This window comes from Hyperoodon ampullatus, assembly GCF_949752795.1.
Source record: "Hyperoodon ampullatus genome assembly, chromosome: 16".
Lineage (NCBI taxonomy): Eukaryota > Metazoa > Chordata > Mammalia > Artiodactyla > Ziphiidae > Hyperoodon > Hyperoodon ampullatus.
In genome coordinates, this window is record NC_136929.1 from 55,413,378 (window position 1) to 55,435,832 (window position 22,455).

A 22,455-nucleotide genomic window follows, 5' to 3' on the forward strand; every position below is an offset into this window, starting at 1 on the left:
CACAATAGGAGAGGCCCCAACAGTGAGAGGCCCGCGTACCGCAAAACAAAACAAAACAAAACAAAAAAAACGTCATGGCACTTCTTCTCAAGTCAACAAATATAAATTTCCATGATTCTCTTTAGTGGATTTTAGTGGATTTAGTGGATTCTCTGGTGGGAATGCACCATATCTTTACAAAAGGGCCCATGTTGGTGGATGTTTAGGTTGTTTCTAATGGTGATGAGCATCTTTGTGCATCTTTACATGTTTATGTGACTATCTCATTGGAATAGACTATTTATTAGATATAACATTTTACATTTTAAATTTTATTACATAATGCCAACAGAAAGTCACACTAATCTATAACCTCACTGAGTGCAAAAGTCCCATAGCCACCCAGACTCATTCTTATCATCTTATTTTTTTGGAGAGGATTACCACAATTTGGACAATACATCTAGAGCATACATCTTAAGAAGCTGAAACACAGGAAGACTGAGGGACTCTCATCTAAGATGTTAGAACTGAGTAGTTCTAGTCTGGTGACCTCTCTATAGGTGTCTTGTGCCTGGAAAAGCCAAATGACAATGATGTCTGTTAGGCCACACGGAGACTAATGCCACCCAGAAGGTAAAGAAAGATAGTGAAAAGTGGCGAATGAAAGTATTTTCAGTTCAACTCGTCTATGTAACCGGGGTGCACACCATGGTGATGAGATGATGTGTATAAAAGTACTCTGTACATCACTAGACGTTGAGGTACCACTTGGGAAAACAATTGCCCCCTTCGTCTGTACAGTTAGGACTGTGTGTGTTTAGCTAATTGAAAAATTATAAGCATTGTGGTTTGACCTTGCATCTCAGTGTCATTTTTATCTTCTGCAACCTGAGAGCCAAATTCCCAGTAAAAGAAGCATTTGATATTACAAAGAAGTGCTGACAGGGTCATTGCCAATCTGGACCATGTTTCCTTGTGATATCCTGATGATTCAAAGCCAGAACGTCCGATGCTGTGCTGTCTTGTAGCAAATGTACTATAGATAGTATCTTTCTCTGTCAGTTTGTGTCCCCACGTTGCCTCTGACCTTGGCCTATATTGATTCTATGCTTATTTATATTCATTTTGTCTCTAGAAAAGTGGGTCCAGACAGCCCTCTCTGAGTTTATTTTACCAGCTCAGGTCTTGCCTGACTCTTAAGGACTCCAGTCACCAGAGCAGCTGTGTTTAACCTCGTCTGTTAGTCCCTGCCCAAGAAACCCATCCGAATTGGCAATACTTCTGAAAACACAAGCGAGACTAAATTACAAATGGAGAAAGCATCTGGGTTAAAATAAACAGTCACCAGACAAAAGCTATCTCCTTCCATGTTCTTTTTTCTGTAGGAAAAACAAGGAACTAGATCTGATCTTATTCTTAGGTGAGATTTGTTGTTCTATTTAAAAGCACTTATCTCAGAATTTCTGCATAGCAATAAGAAGTGGCAGTGGAGGGGTGGTTTGCAGTGCAGTTGTCTGCTTGTAGTAATAAAGATTCAAATCTAGTTTCTGCAGTCCTGCCTTTGGTATCTTTATTTTGAACTAGAATAGCACAGAAAAAAATGGATTGAGGACCTTGTAATTGGAGCATGTCTTATGTTCATAGTTACAGGGACCTTCAGGAGATTAGATTTTTCAGGATACTTAAAAGCACAGAAAAGCAAAAAAAAAACAAACAAAAAAAAAACAAAACCTCCTACCTCGCTGGTAATTCCTGTGTGAGGACAGGACAACATCTAAGGTTGGAAACCTAGGTGAAGGGAGAAAATCATTTCTGTTAGCAGAGGATAATAAATAGGAATTATTTTCAACTATGTCTGCCCCTACGAGATAGTCTCACCATCCCAGAGACATGGTCAATGCGAAGTGGTCTCATTCAGTATGATGAATTGCATTCTGCTTTAATTCTGGGGACCCTTAGATAAGTACACACTGGCCTGCTTATCTTCAAAAGTTGCCCATGCAATCTGCAAGTTAAGAGAAGAGGGCCAGGGAGACCATCAAGATGGCGGAGGAGTAAGATGTGGAGATCACCTTCCTCCCCACAAACACATCAGAAATACATCTACATGTGGAATAACACCTACAGAACACCTACTGAACGCTGGCAGAAGACCTCAGCCTTCCCAAAAGGCAAGAAACTCCCCCATGTACCTGGGTAGGGAAAAGATAAAAGGAAAAACAGAGACAAAAGAATAGGCATGGGACCTGCACCAGTGGGAGGGAGCCGTGAAGGAGGAAAAGTTTCCACAGACTAGGAAGCCCCTTCACTGGTGGAGACGGGGGGTGGGTGGGTAGGGGGGAAGCTTAGGAGCCACGGAGGAGAGCGCAGCAACAGGGGTGCGGAGGACAAAGCGGAGAGATTCCCGCAGAGAGGATCGGTGCCGACCGGCACTCACCAGCCCGAGAGGCACGTCTGCTCGCCTGCAGGGGCGGGCGGGGCTGGGAGCTGAGGCTCGGGCTTCGCTCGGAGCGCAGGGAGAGGACTGGGGTTGGCTGAGTGAACACAGCCTGAAGGGGCTAGTGCGCCACAGCTAGCCGGGAGGGAGTCCAGGAAAAGGTCTGGACTTGCCTAAGAGGCAAGAGACCATTGTTTCACGGTGCGTGAGGCGAGGGGATTCAGAGCACCGCCTAAACAAGCTCCAGAGACGGGCGCGAGCCGCGGCTATCAACGCGGACCCCAGAGACGGGCATGAGATGCTAAGGCTGCTGCTACAGCCACCAAGAAGCCTGTGTGCGAGCACAGGTCACTCTCCACACCTCCCCTCCGGGGAGCCTGTGCAGCCCGTCACTGCCAGGGTCCCGGGATCCAGGGACAACTTCCCCGGGAGAACACGCAGCGCACCTCAGGCTGGTGCAACGTCACGCCGACCTCTGCCGCCACAGGATCGCCCCGCATCCGTACCCCTCCCTTCCCCCGGCCTGAGTGAGCCAGAGCCCCCGAATCAGCTGCTTCCTTAACTCTGTCCTGTCTAAGCCAAGAACAGACGCTCTCAGGCGACCTACACGTAGAGGCGGGGCCATTCCAAAGCTGAAACACAGGAGCTGTGGGAACAAAGAAGAGAAACGGAAATCTCTCCCAGCAGCCTCAGGAGCAGCAGATTAAATCTCCACAATCATCGTCCTCAATGGTGAAAAACTGAAACCATTTCCACTAAGATCAGGAACAAGACAAGGTTGCCCACTCTCACCACTCTTATTCAACATAGTTTTGGAAGTTTTAGCCACAGCAATCAGAGAAGAAAAGGAAATAAAAGGAATCCAAATTGGAAAAGAAGAACTAAAGCTGTCACTGTTTGCAGATGACATGATACTATACATAGAGAATCCTAAAGATGCTACCAGAAAACTACTAGAGCTAATCAATGAATTTGGTAAAGTAGCAGGATACAAAATTAATGCACAGAAATCTCTGGCATTCCTATATACTAATGATGAAAAATCTGAAAGTGAAATCAAGGAAACACTCCCATTTACCATTGCAACAAAAAGAATAAAATATCTAGGAATAAACCTACCTAAGGAGACAAAAGACCTGTATGCAGGAAATTATAAGACACTGATGAAAGAAATTAAAGATGATACAAATAGATGGAGAGATGTACCATGTTCTTGGATTGGAAGAATCAACACTGTGAAAATGACTCTACTACCCAAAGCAATCTACAGATTCAATGCAATCCCTATCAAACTACCACTGTCATTTTTCACAGAACTAGAACAAAAAATTTCACAATTTGTATGGAAACACAAAAGACCCCGAATAGCCAAAGCAATCTTGAGAACGAAAAATGGAGCTGGAGGAATCAGGCTCCCTGACTTCAGACTATACTACAAAGCTACAGTAATCAAGACAGTATGGTACTGGCACAAAAACAGAAAGATAGATCAATGGAACAGGCTAGAAAGCCCAGAGATAAACCCACACACATATGGTCACCTTATCTTTGATAAAGGAGGCAGGAATGTACAGTGGAGAAAGGACAGTCTCTTCAATAAGTGGTGCTGGGAAAACTGGACAGGGACATGTAAAAGTATGAGATTAGATCACTCCCTAACACCATACACAAAAATAAGCTCAAAATGGATTAAAGACCTAAATGTAAGGCCAGACACTATCAAACTCTTAGAGGAAAACATAGGCAGAACACTCTATGACATAAATCACAGCAAGATCCTTTTTGACCCACCTCCTAGAGAAATGGAAATAAAGACAAAAATAAACAAATGGGACCTAATGAAACTTCAAAGCTTTTGCACAGCAAAGGAAACCATAAACAAGACCAAAAGACAACCCTCAGAATGGGAGAAAATATTTGCAAATGAAGCAACTGACAAAGGATTAATCTCCAAAATTTATAAGCAGCTCATGCAGCTCAATAACAAAAAAAAACAAACAACCCAATCCAAAAATGGGCAGAAGACCTAAATAGACATTTCTCCACAGAAGATATACAGACTGCCAACAAACACATGAAAGGATGCTCAACATCTTTACTCATTAGAGAAATGTAAATCAAAACTACAATGAGATATCATCTCACACCAGTCAGAATGGCCATCATCAAAAAATCTAGAAACACTAAATGCTGGAGAGGGTGTGGAAAAAAGGGAACACTCTTGAACTGCTGGTGGGAATGTGAATTGGTACAGCCACTATGGAGAACGGTATGGAGGTTCCTTAAAAAACTACAAATAGAACTACCATATGACCCAGCAATCCCACTACTGGGCATATACCCTGAGAAAAACATAATTCAAAAAGAGTCATGTACCAAAATGTTCATAGCAGCCCTATTTACAATAGCCTGGAGATGGAAACAACCTAAGTGCCCATCATCAGATGAATGGATAAAGAAGATGTGGCACATATATACAATGGAATATTACTCAGCCATAAAAAAAAACGAAATTGAGCTATTTGTAATGAGGTGGATGGACCTAGAGTCTGTCATACAGAGTGAAGTAAGTCAGAAAGAGAAAGACAAATACTGTATGCTGACACATATATATGGAATTTAAGAAAAAAAATGTCATGAAGAACATAGGGGTAAGACAGGAATAAAGACATGGACCTACTAGAGAGTGGACTTGGCGATATGGGGAGGGGGAAGGGTAAGCTGTGACAGGGTGAGGGAGCAGCATGGACATATATACACTACCAAGCGTGAGGTAGATGGTTAGTGGGAAGCAGCCACATAGCACAGGGAGATCAGCTCGGTGCTTTGTGACTGCCTGGGGGGGTGGGATAGGGAGGGTGGGAGGGAGAAGCAAAAGGGAGGGGATATGGGAACATATAAAAAAATGCTTTTTCTCAACATTAAAAAGAAAAGGTTTCTAATTAAGTTTATAATGGAATGAGCTGTTAGGGAGAATCAGAGCATGGGACTTATTGGGCCAAACATGTTTAAATGCATCTTAACCTTTTTCATTTTGCCTGCTATGTCACTCTTATATACTAATGTAGCAGATGAGACCCTCAACCAGACACGGAAAAAATACTTTTAATGAGATGAATTATCTTCATCTCTAAACCAATTCAATAATTAATTTAGAAATAAATGTATTACAAACTCAACAGCAGTATGCTTTTATTAGACTCTTTAAGGGAAGATATTCTATTTTATACACTCTTTTAACTGTCATAACTTCTGCGGCCATGCTTTCCATAATCTAAAATTAAACATTTTGGTCGATTTATAAAAAAATAAATAAATAAATAAATAAATAAATAAATAAATCTCCACAATCAACTGGATGTACCTTGCATCTGTGGAAAACCTGAATAGACAATGAGTCATCCCAAAATTGAAGCAGTGGACTTTGGGAGCAACGATATATATATATTTTTCCTTTTTCTCTTTTTGTGAGTGTGTATGTGTGCGATTCTTTGTGTGATTTTCTCTGTATAGCTTTGGTTTTACCATTTGTCCTAGGGTTCTGCCTGTCCATGGTATTTTGTTGCTATTGTTCTTGCTTTTTATTTTTTCTTTATTTTTTTAGTATAGTTTTTAGTGCTTCTTATCATTGGTGGATATGTTTTTTGGTTTGGTTCTCTTTTCTTTCTTTTTTTCTGATTATTTTTCCTTTTTAAATTATTTTTAATTTCTTTTATTTTTAATAATTATTTTTTATTTTAATAACGTTATTTTATTTTACTTATTTATTTCTTTTTTTTCCCTTTTCTTCTGAACTGTGTGGCTGACAGGGTCTTGGTGCTCCAGCCGGGTGTCAGGCCTGAGCCTCTGAGGTGGGACAGCTGAGTTCAGGACACTGGTCCACCAGAGACCTCATGGCTCCATGTAATATCAAACAGCGAAAGCTCTCCCAGAGATCTCCATCTCAACACTAAGACCCAGCTCCACTCAATGACCAGCAAGCTACAGTGCTGGACACGCTATGCCAAACAATTAGCAAGACAGGAACACAACCCCACCCATTAGCAGAGAGGCTGCCTAAAATCATAATAAGGCCACAGAAACCCCAAAACACACCACCAGACATGGACCTTCCCACCAGAAAGACAAGATCCGGCCTCACCCACCAGAACACAGGCACCAGTCCCCTCCACCAGGAAGTCTACATAACCCACTGAACCAACCTTAGCCACTGGGGACAGAAACCAAAAAAAACGGGAACTACAAACCTGCAGCGTGTGAAAAGGAGACCCCAAACACGGTAAGTTAAGCAAAATGAGAAGACAGAGAAAAACACAGCAGATGAAGGAACAAGGTAAAAACCCACCAGAGCAAACAAATGAACAGGAAATAGGCAGTCTACCTGAAAAAGAATTCAGAGTAATGATAGTAAAGATGATCCAAAATCTTGGAAATAAAATGGAGATATACAAGAAAAGTTTAACAAGGACCTAGAAGAACTAAAGGGACAACAAACAATGATGAACAACACAATAAATGAAATTAAAAGTTCTCCAGAAGGAATCAACAGCAGAATAACTGAGGCACAAAAACGGATAAGTGACCTGGAAGATAAAATAGTGGAAATAATTACCACAGAGCAGAATAAAGAAAAATGAATGAAAAGAATTGAGGACAGTCTCAGAGACCTCTGGGACAACATTAAACTCACTAACATTGAATTATAGTGGTCCCAGAAGAGGAAGAGAAAAAGAAATGGACTGAGAAAATATTTGAATAGATTATAGTTGAAAAATTACCTGATATGGGAAAGGAAATAGTCAGTCAAGTCCAGGAAGCGCAGAGAGTCCCATACAGCATAAATCCAAGGATAAACGTGCCAAGACACATATTAATCAAACTATTCAAAATTCAATACAAAGAAAACATATTAAAAGGAGCAAGGGAAAAGCAAGAAATAACATACAAGGGAATCCCCATAAGGTTAACAGCTGATCTTTTAGCAGAAACTCTACAATCCAGAAAGGAATGGCAGGACATATTTAAAGTGATGAAGGGGAAAAACCTAAAACCAAGATTACTCTACCCAGCAAGAATCTCATTCAGATTCGATGGAGAAATTAAAACCTTTACAGGCAAGCGAAAGCTAAGGGAATTTAGCATCACCAAAGCAGCTTTACAAAAAATGCTAAAGGAACTTATCTAGGCGGGAAACACAAGAGAAGAAAAAGACATACAATAAAAAACCCAAAACAATTAAGAAAATGATAATAGGAACATACATATCAATAATTACCTTAAAGGTAAATGGATTAAATGCTCCAACCAAAAGACATAGACTGGCTGAATGGATACTAAAAGAAGACATGTATATATGCTGTCTACAAGAGACCCACTTAATATGTAGGGACACATACAGACTGAAAGTGAGGGGATGGAAAAAGATATTCCATGAAAATGGAACTCAAAAGAAAGCTTGAGTATCAATTCTCATATCAGACCAAACAGACTTTAAAATAAAGACTATTAAAAGAGACAAAGAAGGACACTACATAATGATCAAGGGATCAATCCAAGAAGAAGATATAACAATTCTAAATATTTATGAACCCAGCATAGGAGCACCTCAATACATAAGGCAAATGCTAACAGCCATAAAAGGGGAAATCAACAGTAACACAATCATAGTAGGGGACTTTAACACCCTACTTTCACCAATGGACAGATCATCCAAAATGAAAATAAATAAGGAAACACAAGCTTTAAATGATACATTAAACAAGACGGACTTAATTGATATTTCTAGGACATTCCATCCCAAAACAACAGAATACACTTTCTTCTCAAGTGCTAATGGAACATTTTCCAGGATAGATCATATCTTGGGTCACAAATCAAGCCTCAGTAAATTTAAGAAAATTGAAATCATATCAGGTAACTTTTCTGACCACAATGTTATGAGACTACATATCAATTACAGGAAAATATCTGTAAAAAATACAAACACATGGAGGCTAAACAATACACTACCTAATAACCAAGAGATCACTGAAGAAATCAAAGAGGAAATCAAAAAATACCTAGAAACAAATGACAATGAAAACATGATGACCCAAAACTTATGGGACGCAGCAAAAGCATTTCTAAGAGGGAAGTTTATAGCAATACAATCCTACCTTATGAAACAAGAAACATCTCAAATAAACAGCCTAACCTTACACTTAAAGCAATTAGAGAAAGAAGAATTAAAAAAACCCAATGTTAGCAGAAGGAAATAAATCATAAAGATCAGATCAGAAATAAATGAAAAAGAAATGAAGGAAACAATAGCAAAGATCAATAAAACTAAAAGCTGGTTCTTTGAGAAGATAAACAAAATTAAGAAACTGTTAGCGAGACTCATCCAGAAAAAAAGGGAGAAGACTCAAATCAATAGAATTAGAAATGAAAAAGGAGAAGTAACATCCAACACTGCAGGAACACAAAGGATCATGAGAGATTACTACAAGCAACTCTATGCCAATAAGATGGACAACCTGGAATAAATGGACAAATTCTTAGAAAAGCACAACACTCTAAGACTGAACCAGGAAGAAATAGAAAATATAAAGACCAATCACAAGTACTGAAATTGAGAATGTGATTAAAAATCTTCCAACAAACAAAAGCCCAGGACCAGAAGGCTGCACAGGCGAATTTTATCAAACATTTAGAGAAGAGCTAGTACATTTCCTTCTCAAACTCTTCCAAAATATAGCAGAGAGTGGAACACTCCCAAACTCATTCTACAAAACCACCATCACCCTGATACCAAAACAGACAGATGTCACAAGGAAAGAAATCTACAGGCCAATATCACTGATGACATACATGCAAAAATCCTCAACAAAATACTGGCAAACAGAATCCAATAGCACATGAAAAGGATTATACACCATGATCACGTGGGGTTTATCCCAGGAATGCAAGGATTCTTCAATATATGCAAATCAATCAATGTGATACACCATATTAACAAATTGAAGGAGAAAAACCATATTATCATCTCAATAGATGCAGAAAAAGCTTTTGACAAAATTCAACACCATTTATGATAAAAACCCTCCAGAAAGTAGGCATAGAGGGAACTTACCTCAACATAATAAAGGCTGAATATAAAAAACCCACAGCCAACATCGTTCTCAATGGTACAAAACTGAAACCATTTCCACTAAGATCAGGAAGAAGACAAGTTTGCCCAGTCTCACCACTATTACTTAACATAGTTTTGGAACTTTTAACCACAGCAGTCAGGAAGAAAAAGAAATAAAATGAATCCAAATCAGAAAAGAAGAAGTAAAGCTGTCACTGTTTGCAGTTGACATGATACTATACATAGAGAATCTCAAATATGCTACCTGAAAACTACTAGAGCTAATCATTGAATTTGGTGAAGTAGCAGGATACAAAATTAATGCACAGAAATCTCTTGCATTCCTATACACTAATGATGAAAAATCTGAAAGAGAAATTAAGGAAACACTCCCATTTACCATTGCAACAAAAAGAATAAAATACCTAGGAATAAACCTACCTAAGGAGACAAAAGACCTGTAAGCAGAAAACTATAAGACACCCGTGAAAGAAATTAAAGATGAGAGATATACAGATGGAGAGATATACCATGTTCTTGGATTGGAAGGATCAACATTGCGAAAATGACTCTACTACCCAAAGCAATCTACAGATTCAGTGCAATCCCTATCAAACTACCAATGGCATTTTTCACAGAACTAGAACAAAAAATTTCACAATTTGTATGGAAACACAAAAGACCTCAAATAGCCAAAGCAATCTTGAGAAAAATAATGGAGCTGGAGGAATTAGGCTCCCTGACTTCAGACTATACTACAAAGCTACAGTAATCAAGACAGTATGGTACTGGCGCAAAAACAGAAATATAGATCAATGGAATAGGACAGAAAGCCCAGAGGTACACCCATGCACATATGGTCACCATTTTTTTGATAAAGGAGGCAAGAATATACAGTGGAGAAAAGACAGCCTCTTCAATAAGTGGTGCTGGGAAACCTGGACAGCTACATGTAAAAGAATGAAATTAGAACACTCCCTAACACCATACACAAAAATAAACTCAAAATGGATTAAAGACCTAAATATAAGACCAGACACTATAAAACTCTTAGAGGAAAACATAGGCAGAACACTCTATGACATAAATCACAGCATGATCATTTTTGACCCACCTCCTAGAGAAATGGAAATAAAAACAAAAATAAACAAATGGGACCTAATGAAACCTAAAAGCTTTTACACAGCAACAGAAACCACAAACAAGACGAAAAGACAACCCTCAGAATGGGAGAAAATATTTGCAAGTGAAGCAAGTGACAAAGGATTAATCTCCAAAATTTACAAGCAGCTCATGTAGCTAAATATCAAAAAACAAACAACCCAATCCAAAAATGGGCAGAAGACCTAAATAGACATTTCTCCAAAGAAGATGTACAGATTTCCAACAAACACATGAAAGGATGCTCAACATCAGTAATCATTAGAGAAATGCAAATCAAAACTACAATGAGATATCACCTCACACCAGTCAGAATGGCCATCATCATAAAATCTACAAACAATAAATGCTGGAGAGGGTGTAGAGAATAGGGAACCCTCTTGCACTGTTGGTGGGAATGTAAATTGATACAGCCCCTATGGAGAACAGTATGGAGGTTCCTTAAAAAACTAAAAATAGAACTACCATATGACCCAGCAATCCCACTACTGGGCATATATCCTGAGAAAACCATAATTCAAAAAGAGTCATGTACCAAAATGTTCATTGCAGCTCTATTTGCAATAGCCAGGACATGGAAGCAACCTACGTGTCCATTGACAGATAAATGGATAAAGAAGATGTGGCACATATATGCAATGGAATATTTCTCAGTCATAAAAAGAAATGAAACTGAGTTATTTGTAGTGAGGTGGATGGACATAGAGTCTGTCATACAGAGTGAAGTAAGTCAGAAAGAGAAAAATAAATACCGTATGCTAACACATATATATGGAATCTAAAAAAAAAAAAAAAGGTTATGAAGAACCTGGGGCAGGACAAGAATAAAGATGCAGAGGAAGAGAATGGACTTGTGGGCACGAGGAGGGGGAAAGGTAAGCTGGGACGAAGTGAGAGAGTGCATGGACTTATATGTACTACCAAATGTAAAATAGAAAGCTAGTGGGAAGGAGCCGCATAGCACAGGGAGATCTGCTTGGCGTTTTGTGACCACCTAGACGGGTGGGATAAGGAGGCTGGGAGGGAGCCACAAGAGGGAGGAGATATGGTGATACATGTATATGTATAGCTGATTCACTTCATTATAAGCAGAAACTAACACACCATTGTAAAGCAATTATACTCCAATAAAGATGTTAAAAAAAAAGTAAATAAGCATCACAAAAAAAGAAAAAAAAAAGAAAAAAGCGAAGAGGGCCTTCTAATTCACTGGTCTTGATAAAAGTAAAATAGAAGCAGCCTTTCAAGTATCCATAAGGAGGGCACTATAGGATTTGTGTTAGAAATGGATCTAAAGACGGAGAGATTAGTAGGTGAGAGATGTAGACAGGCTGATCCTCTTCCATCAGCTAATTTTGAGCTAAGCTTCTGCCAAATGATGCTTTTAGCTCAACATCATCATTGCCTCTTTCTGTATTCTCTCCTGCATCACAGGAGGGAAATCTAGAATGTCATTTTCCTGAATTTCTTTCCAGTAGAATTCTGGGTTAAATCTGCCAATGATAGGAACTACAGTGAGATTAGGAAGGAGAAGAGGAGAAGGTGTGTTTCTCTTGTGACAGCCATGGGTAGGGAGCTAAGATCATTGCTAATGGCTTCCGTAGGCTACGGGCGGCGGGTGGGGGGGGACTTCCCTTTAGACAGGACTTCCTTTAGACAGGCAGCTGAAGTCATCGGCAGTGGATTCCCAGCCATCACTGCATCTCCAACTCTTCTAGAGTGGACTCTTGACCTTTGCTCCCTCAACTCTTCCAATTCTTTCTAATTTCTATATTAAATATCTCTCCACTCAAAATGCATAGTCATTTTTTTTCCTCCCTGCATAATCCTGAATGACACAAAGGTACAGAAATAAAGGCCCAATACTTGGGTTATCGATATTAATAAACCTGAATTTTGATTATCACCAAATTATAGACCAATGTATGGCTTACAAACATAAAAAAACACATATGGTATAATTTCATTTTTATAATGTTCCAAAGCAAAGTATTTGGTTGGCCAAAAAGTTCTTTTGGGTTTTTCCATGAGATCTTATGGAAAACGAACTTTTTGGCCAACCCAATAATTTGTGGTGTTAGAAGTAAGGACAGAGGTTATGTTTGGGGAGGGCCAAGAGGGTCGTGATTGGGTGAGCCATGAGGAGGGCTTTGAATGCTGGTAACGTTTGATTTCTTCATCAAGGTGGTTTTTAGATGGTTGGGTTGAATTCTTTTTGTGATCATTCTTTCAAGCAAGAGAACTAAAATTTATGACTTTTCTTTAGAGATGTTCAACTTTAATAAAATATTTATTAAAAAAATTTAAGGCTGGGGCTTCCCTGGTGGCTCAGTGGTTGAGAGTCTGCCTGCCGATGCATGGGACAGGAGTTCGTGCCCCGGTCCGGGAAGATCCCACATGCCTCGGAGCGGCTGGGCCCGTGAGCCAGGGCCGCTGAGCCTGTGCGTCTGGAGCCTGTGCTTCACAACGGGAGAGGCCACAACAGTGAGAGGCCTGCGTACCGCAAAAAAAATAAAAAATAAAAAATTTAAGGCTTGTAGGAAATCTCATTTTTAAGTGTCAATCCTAAAATGACAATGTTATCGTTAAGTTCAATCTTACTCTTTGACAGTTGCTACAACTGAGGCAGCAAGAGACCCAGTAACTTACTTGCCCAAGGTCTGCCTTCAAGTCCCGTCTTCTACCCACTTATAATCTGATTCAACATGATAATTTTAACAATCAGATTATCTTTCTCCCATTAAAAAAAATTTATGGTTAAAATGAAATCAAATTACATAAAAATAGGTAAGAGGAATCAATTTGAGCTAATTTGTCATCTCAGGCACTACTTAAGAAATATCAGGGGCCTCCCTGGTGGCGCAGTGGTTGAGAGTCTGCCTGCCGATGCAGGGGATGCGGGTTCGTGCCCCGGTCCGGGAGGATCCCATATGCCGCGGAGCAGCTGGGCCCGTGAGCCATGGCCGCTGAGCCTGCGCATCCAGAGCCTGTGCTCCGCAACGGGAGAGGCCACAACAGTGAGAGGCCCGCATACCGCAAAAAAAAAAAAAAAAAAAAAAAAAAAGAAATATCAGGGTCTCCGGTGTAAAGGTTTATGGGTGACATGGGTAGAGAATGTGTAGACCTTGCCGAGGTATTTAAAATTTAGGAATAGGAAGCAGAGACACTGCTTCAACAGTGGGCTATTGTGAATTGGATGTGGTTCTAAATCAAGCAAAAACACACACATTGTAAAATGTCACCAAGAAAGGTAAATTGGATACTGCTTGAAAACCCACACTAATTTTGTCCATTTATTCATTTCCCACAGCTTCTGCTACCAATGAGCTGCCTAGATAGTCAACTCTCAGGGTGTGGGATTCCTAAGGCCTAATGGACCCAACACCTCAGTGTTACCTTCCCTGCTCTTCTTGTCTAGAGAGTATGGGCTGACCCGTGAATGCCCACTGAATGAATCCTGAGTTTTACTAATGGAGGGCTAGTTCCTGGAGAGCTGTGGATTCATAGTTAACAAAAGATAAGAAGGTTCTTTTTGCAGAGTTCTCTCTTGCCATCTCCCCCAACCCCGCCAACCCTTGTAGGATCGAAATCTTAACATATTCTGGAACATTCTTGGTTCATTACAACACATATATGGTTTTGAAATCTTTTAACCCATGATTTTCAGAAATCAGCAATAGTGTGAGCTTTTGAGCTCCTTGGCTTTTTCTGAACTTGCATCCAACATAATTCAGAAAAGACTACTAGACTACTTCTTACCATCTATTTATTCAACTTCCACTATATGCCTGGCAGTGCGCTTGGTACTGAGGTCATATGATGAATAAGATATCATCTCTGTCCCCAAGAAGCTCTTGATTGGTTGCAGAACAGTCATGTAAAATAATAGTTTAGTTATAGGAATGATTTTTTGTGCTGGTTAAAGCATATCATATAAGTCCTAACGATGACTTTTAAAATCTGTTTTCCTGATAGCTCTTTGCTGGTGACCTTCCAATATAAGGCTAACATCTATTTTGGATAAAAGGACTTTTTGGAGAATTCCTCCTGCTTGACTTCATTTAAATGTACTAAATCTGGGCATAGTCTGGGAGCATCCCAAGTTCACAAGATGAAAAGAATATACATGTAAGAATTGGGCTGGGACTTCTTGCTTGAAATTGATACTAATTAAAAGTCCTAGGAGTAGGGAATTTTATGGCAAGAAGCTCCTATAATGCTGACTTGTAAACTAAGATTGAGAAGGTTCTGAAAGACATAGTTGTTGTATTGAAAGAAAGGTCAAAGATACTGTCCAGTATGTTTAATTGTCACCTGTCCATCACCAGACACTACTTCAGGGATAACAGCTCGGAGTATGGAAATTAAGGTAGTGTCTCTAGTCTCTGAGGTTCTATATCTTTCCAGAGTAGAGACATTGTATCCCAAATCAAGAGATACCTACTTGCAAGTATTCCTGATTTTTCAGTCTGGGAGATAAATTATATGCCAAATTTGATCAGAGACTTAAACCAGAAAAATTATCAGTCACTTGAGATTTTTTTAACTAATATTTATTGCCCTTGGGTTCAGATGAATCCGAATTTGGTTAAAAACCCTGCTGCAGGACTCTCCTTCAATCCTGATGGAAAGATTTGATGATGAATATCAAAAAGATCAGGAATCACAGGTCATGTGACTTTGGCTGGATGATGGGAGTGGAGAGACCTGGGTGGAAGTTGGGGGTTCCCACCTTGAGTAAAGAAGAAACCTCTGTTTGGCTGTGACTAATCACTGCATCTAGGACTACAGGTCTAGTGAGTTCAAGAGAACCTACTTTCAATAGAAGCTGCATGTGTCCTTGGGTTGTCCTAATTTTTAACTGTTGTCAATTAATTAAAAAACTAGAAAAAGGTGAAAGGAAAAGACTTTTGCTTCTAGCTGAGATCTAGAGGCATATGAAAGCCCTTTTCTTCCATGGTAACAAAAAGAAAAATCCATACAAAATTTAAATCATACTTTTCCATGGGGCAGGCAAAGAGCAGTGGACACAAGGAAGCCTTGATGAACAGAACTGGCTCAATAATTCTCCCTCCAAACCAAATTTTGCTGAGAAGGCAAGAGCAAAGAAGAAGGATGGTAAGTAGAGAGGAAATAACAGAAAACTTATGTTCCTATGGTAACTGAATTCCAGGACCCTGACTGAGTTGAATCTGAAGGTGAACCAAAATTACCTGCAAACTTTTTTGCAGCTCACATACTGACAAAATCAAAAAGGCAGTGGCAAGGAAGGTTGGGTTGTGCTCGACATCAATTTTCATCAGAGAAATGCAAATTAAAACCACAATGAGATGCAATTTCAGACCCACTAGAATGACTAAAATTAAAAGTATGACATCAAATGTTGACAAGGAGGTGAAACCATGGGAACTCTTACACACCGCTGGTGGGAGTGTAACTACTTTGGAGCACTCATTGGCAGTTTCCTGTAGTGTTATGTATACCTATCCATGACAAAGTAATTCTATTCCTATGCATATACCTAAGAGACATAAAAAAGTTTGTCCACCAAAAGAATGTACAATAATGTTCTTTACAGCATCTTTATTCATAGTAGCTGAACATACTTCTAAAAATATAAGCTTATTAAAAATATAAGTGCCTGGGGCTCCAGGCACACTTTCAGAATCAGAACTGGCATTGAGGAGCATTGTACATAGAACAAACACCTGGCGATTGCCATCATCAAGGGACCACTGAATTCAGTAACTACATTCTGTAATGGATGTGTTTACCTTCCTAAAGAAATGCACCAGGAATCTTTGCACTTAAAATAATCAGGCACTTAGGGGGTCAAGGGGTGGACTTTGCTTCCATTGGTTAACATCTGGGTGATGCAAATGGCATTTTCTTGCAGTGTTTTCTTTAATAAATGGTAAATGTTTTCCTCCTGGCAATCAGCACTGGAGAATAGTCTGCTTTCTAGCTTGCATGGATCTGGGGTTAAAATAAGTTTGAAGTCCTCCTCTACAAAAACAAGTTTAGCAAACATCAATCCTTTCAGAAAATCATTGAGATTTAAATGGCACCTTAATAATATTCTTCCATCTTCCAAACAGTTGGGCTGGAAGATTTTTGTGGGAATGCAAATCTGAAACCCAGGGGTAGGGGCTGGGGTGGGGAGGCAATTTCGCAGGGTCTGTCAGATAAGAGTTGTCATGCCAACCCCCATTTGCAGTGTTTCTTCCTATTCACTGAGGTTAAGCTAGAAAAAAAGTATTTTTTCTCCAAACACTTCTCCCGATCACTTTTTTGTGACTGGCACAGTTTCATCTTGTGCAGAAAGTCTGAACCCAAAGAGCAGACTTCATTTCTGTGCTATTGATTGAAAGAGAAAAGGTGTGCTGAGTGCCATAGGAACTTCCATCTAAGGAGACTAATCATCTTTTATTTCTGCTGAAGAAATAAAAAAGCAAGAGAGATAGGTAAAATGGATTTTTTTCTAAGCCTACCTTGTGAGCACACGTGTGCACGTGTGTGCCTTCATGTGCATACATGTACAATCACAGACATGAACCAAGCTGAGGTTAACATCCTCCAGATTACAATGGGAGGCCTGGAGCATTCCCTATGGACTCTGGCAAATGAGTGTGTAAGGATGCAGGGCAATGGCTGACAGATTGCTGTCTATTCTTTTCTCTGATAGTAGCCTGGCTGGTGTGCCGAGGCCCTGGGGAAGCGCTGCTACAGGTACCGAAGTCTAGCCAGTGAAGCTGGTCAGGCTGATGGATGGGAGTGAGTCTCAAAAGTCCATCAACACTGCCACCTGGCCTTCAAATGGAAGACACACAAGGCTGACTCAACAAATAGCTCAGCATCACCCAGCAGGAAAGGCAGCTGGAGGAAGTGAAGGAAGATGGAAGGGGTGAAAGAGTGCTGGTTTACGTGGGAAGAAACTGATGACTTGTTAAGTCTGACTTATTTTGACAATCAAGGCAGTTTGTCCTGGTGTCATCTTAATTACCTTCTGTGCAAAGGGGGAAAAAGGCAGTAAGTGGCAACAGTTAATTTGCACTGTCAATTGATTATTATTTTTTCTTTCTAGGAATTCTTCTGATGCACAAAGCATATTCTATAACTTTCCCCTAGAGATGAATTCTATTAGAGTCAGCCATTTCTGTCTCCTCAGAAAAGGTACTAACATTGCCAATACCGAGCATCTGTATGTGTGGGTATGTGGGTGTGTGAGGATGTGTGTGTGCATGTGTGTGTGTAGGGGATATTTGGTGGTTTTATTTTTCACACAGGTAAGTTTTGTGTCCCTTAAGGGAACCTTAAAATTTCTCTTGTTTTCTGGTCTCCAAACTCCAATAGCCATTCGTACTTAAGACCAGATGCTCTGCACAAACCAGAACTAAAACTTACTTTACTCTGGGGGCTTAGAAGGAAAGAGAACTTTTCTCAAGGGGATGATGAGGAATTCACACAAATCAATGCTTCAGAGGAGATGTGAGTTCTCATCTGAACTGGCACCATCCTTAGAAGACTCATCGCTTATCCACTGAGTTTTGACTTTTCTAAGAAAATAGAGAAAGCGGTGCATCTTACCTCTTTTTGGAAAAAAGAAGAAAAGAACAAGAATGAACACAATCATCTCTGTTTTTCTACTTTTTGATTTCCCCTTTTTGCTTATTTCACACTCTCTAATAAAGGACCAATGGGAATATTTTATACATTTATTTAGTATTTATTTACTTATCCACTTATTTAACATTTATCCATTGACTCAGCAGTTTCAGCTAATGTCTGGGTAGGAAATGTATCTGCACAGGCATGGTTGGGGGCAGTGGACCTGCCCAGGGAGGACCTGGCTTACAGCGGTCTTCTCAGAGACCACCATCATGAGTAAGCTATGTCTGAAGTCAGGAGAAGAGGGTGCCTGTTTGGAATGTGATATATTAAGTGGCTTATAACTGACTTCTTTAAACTCCCTTCCCACTCAGTCCTTTGGTTTGGGCCCCTGAGGACACTGAGCCCTCTGGTTTTCTACACATGCTTGAACCAAAGAACTCCCAGACCAGGGCAGGCAGCAGAGGAGTTGCGTGGTCTCCATACACGTGACCAGCCTCCCAGTCCTCCTAGAGACCGCCACCTTCACTCCCCACTCCCAGTAAAACCTAGCATCCTGTCCTGTGCAGAGTAAGGACTGAACTGTTAGTTGGGTCAGTGAGAAAGTGGATGAAAAAGCAGATTCGCTTGTTCATGGCGCCTCTGATCTCCTGCTTCTAGGCTGAGTGAAGATGAGCCAAGAGAACATTCTCTGACAGAGATGAAAGCCAGCAGGCATCTGTTTTATGCCCTAGAGAACAAGCAAGGAGCTCTGAGGCAAAGCCCTCATGCGGAGCCCTGAGCTCCTAGGGCTGCTGATAATGATGTGGTTTCGAGGTAAGGTCAGTGGACAAGAACCCTGAGACAGGATCCCAAAGGCCTTGGGATCCCGGGCTCTCTGTTCCACTAGCTGGGACATCCTTAATGGAGCATTAGTGGGGAAGAAGGCAGCTGTCAAAGGAGAAGAACTTCTCGGTTCCGCTCAGGATTTGGCAATGTGGTTTATGGAAGAGACAACTTTAAACAGCAAATGATAAAGAAGGGTTGTCACTCTGCATTTACAGGAAAATTCTGTGGGCTCAATCTAAGAAGTGGATTTGTGCTCTGGCTGTAGAGCGAGTAGCGCCAGGGCTGAAGGGAGGTTTCATGCCCAGAAACACGAATTCAAGTTTTGTAATAGCACGCAGGGTTCTTCTAATGTCTAACCTTTGGACGCTGTAATGTGGCTCTTTCCTGACCTGCTATGTTCTTGCTGATGGTAGGGACCTTCAAGAATCATCTCTGTAGTAGCTCCTTGCTTACTTACAAACTTCCATTGACACCAAGTTGCTTCTGTGATTCTTGTAAAAAATAGATAAGCCATATGACGATGAGCAACTCATTGTTCTTTAGAGATCAGCAATGTGGAAATATTATCTATCGTTTTTATCATTTGAGTCGTAAGAGACATCTGAGGATCTATAATACACTACACTAAATGTAACACAAGACCAGTTAGTCTTTCAAGGAGATATCTGCTTATCAACTCTCCAGATAGGCTGTGGGAAAGGCTATCTGTTTTGGATTATTCCCTTTTCCAGCCAAGCAAAGTTTTGTATGCCCACAACAGCTCACCTCCTTGGGCTTGTGTCATTCTGAAGATTCTTCCCTGCTCCTAGCATACCCTCTTCTCACTGAGCTGCTCTCTTCATGCCTTTAAATGTTAACATTTAAATCATGTCCTCAAGTTTTCAGCCTCCTGGAAGACTTTTCAGAGAACCCCTCTCTAAACTCTTCACTTTGGTTGGCTCAGCCAGCACCGGTTTGAAGCCATAATATGCTGTATCTTTGATTTCTGTTTATTATTTGCACACTATCATGTCTTTGCATTTAAGTTAGACTTTGTCCCAGGTGGGCACGGAAGGTCTTTGATTTTGCCATGATCTTGAGACGCATGTTCTGCACATGGCAGAGGATGTTATGGGGTCTAACTGATCAACGAAATGGGGGGTCAGATTGAACCTGGCAGAGAGGAAATGAGACATGAAGCCCTGAGGGTGGCTGAAGAAAAGGCAAAGTTATCCCAATGGACTATGTTCCATTGAAAGGTTCCTGTTGAAATATAATAGAGAACAGCAGGAATTCAATGCACCAGCATTTACCATCTGATGGATATTTGGTTGTTTACTGCTTGGGTCTCTCAGTCCAGCTCCTGGAAGACATATGCCCTGCAGACTGCAGGTTCCAATTAGTGGGGAATTACATCTTTAAAAAATACAGTTTCCAGAAATATAACATAACTAAATAAAATCTAGTACTGAAGGCAGGAAGAAACACGTCTCCTAATGCTTAGCTGGAATAGCTTTTCCTCCAACACATGGGACACATTTTGTTCAGTTCCTTCATTGAAGACAGATTGGAAAAATGAGAAGCAGTTGAGTTTGGGAAATTAATTATTGTATCTTTGTGTCAAATGTGGTAATGCTTTAAATGTAGGATTAGATGGACATCATATGGGGACTAGGAGCTGAGAGACACCATAAGATAAATGAAGAAAACAAAAGCAAAATATTTTTGAGTCAGTTATTTAATCGTCCTCCTGGACAAAAGATAACCTTGTGTTATAAGCATTCAGGTTATAGAGTGAAAGATGTGTTTTACACTCTCATGTAAAGGCATAATCTGTAAGGGCATAATCTGACCCAGGTGTAACCCAATCTGTGAATTAAAAAAGTGCTTTATAACAGGATTTAATTGTACTTGTCGGAATTTTGCCCCTCATTCCAGTTGTGGGATTTAATTAATCATTACCCAGAGGTCAGTCACCTCAAGGCAAATGCCGTAAAAGGACAAAAAAATTATCTTAATGTGGGTTAGGATTAGATGCAGGCAGTTTCCATTTTATTACTATTATCAATTGTTTAAAGAGCTTTGCTGAATGATCTCATTGTATGTGTGCCTTGAGGCTTTCTAGAGCAATTTGAAAAATACATTATAGAACAAACCACAAGATTATTAAAATGACTTTAAACAGTATGAGTCCAATTTCCAAAGGAGGTCATAATACTCATATTTACTCATATTTCATCTCCTTATATAATTATTCTCACTCCATATTTCGAGAATAAAATTTATAAGAAGGTGTCCCCACCTAATTATCTCACCCCCCTCTTTACTCTTTTATTTCTGTTCTTTTTATTCTATGAAGCAACTTTCTGGCTTCTAGCAAGAGCTCACAGGGAGATTTAAGAACAAAAGGCTGAGTGATCTAGATGAAAACACCAGAATCCCTCCTTCATGTGCTTTCCTTTCAATATATCTAATTTTTTCCCCATCAAGGAATACCTTTTGAACAAAATAAAGTGGGTTTGTCCTCACCACTGTCAGCAACGGATTAAATACATGGTTTCTTCCTGCTGCTCTTTTAGTGCCTCTTTCTGCCCCCATGTTCCCTGAAGTGTTAGAAGTTGGGCTAGAACCTCTGCTAACTGCCACTGAGAAAGATTAAAAAGAGGGTGGAGTAAGGAACAGGTGCCCCAAGGACATCTGCTAGTGGGTCCAATTTACTGTGATCCCAGGGGGCTAGAGGAGCAGATTTGATGTGATTTGCCTGAAGAGGTTGCCTCCTGGTAACCTGTTTCAGACCAAACACACCAAAGTATTAAGCATGAAACTTGAAAGAAAAGGACATTCTAAATAAAGACCACCTTTTCATCACTTCATAAATATATTTTCTTCTTCTTTTCTAATTCATCTTTTTTGTTTCTCTCCCATATTAATTATCATAGGTATATTTCAAATCAAGATCTCTATCACAATCCCTCTTTTTTTTTTTTGCGGTACGCGGGCCTCTCACTGTTGTGGCCTCTCCTGTTGTGGAGCACAGGATCCGGACACACAGGCTCAGCAGCCATGGCTCATGGGCCCAGCCGCTCTGCGGCATGTGGGATCTTCCCGGACCGGGGCACGAACCCGTGTCCCCTGCACCAGCAGGCAGACTCTCAAACACTGCTCCACCAGGGAAGCCCCTCTCTTTTATATCTAGATAAAATGTTGGATGTGGGAGGATGATTTGTCATAAAAATATGAAATAACTTGCCTGTCTACATTGCTAAGATAGAAAGAATGCTGGATTCCATCTTCAAGTGTTCAAGTTACAGTGATGCTATTAACTACTGTAAATAACCACACAGTGCCT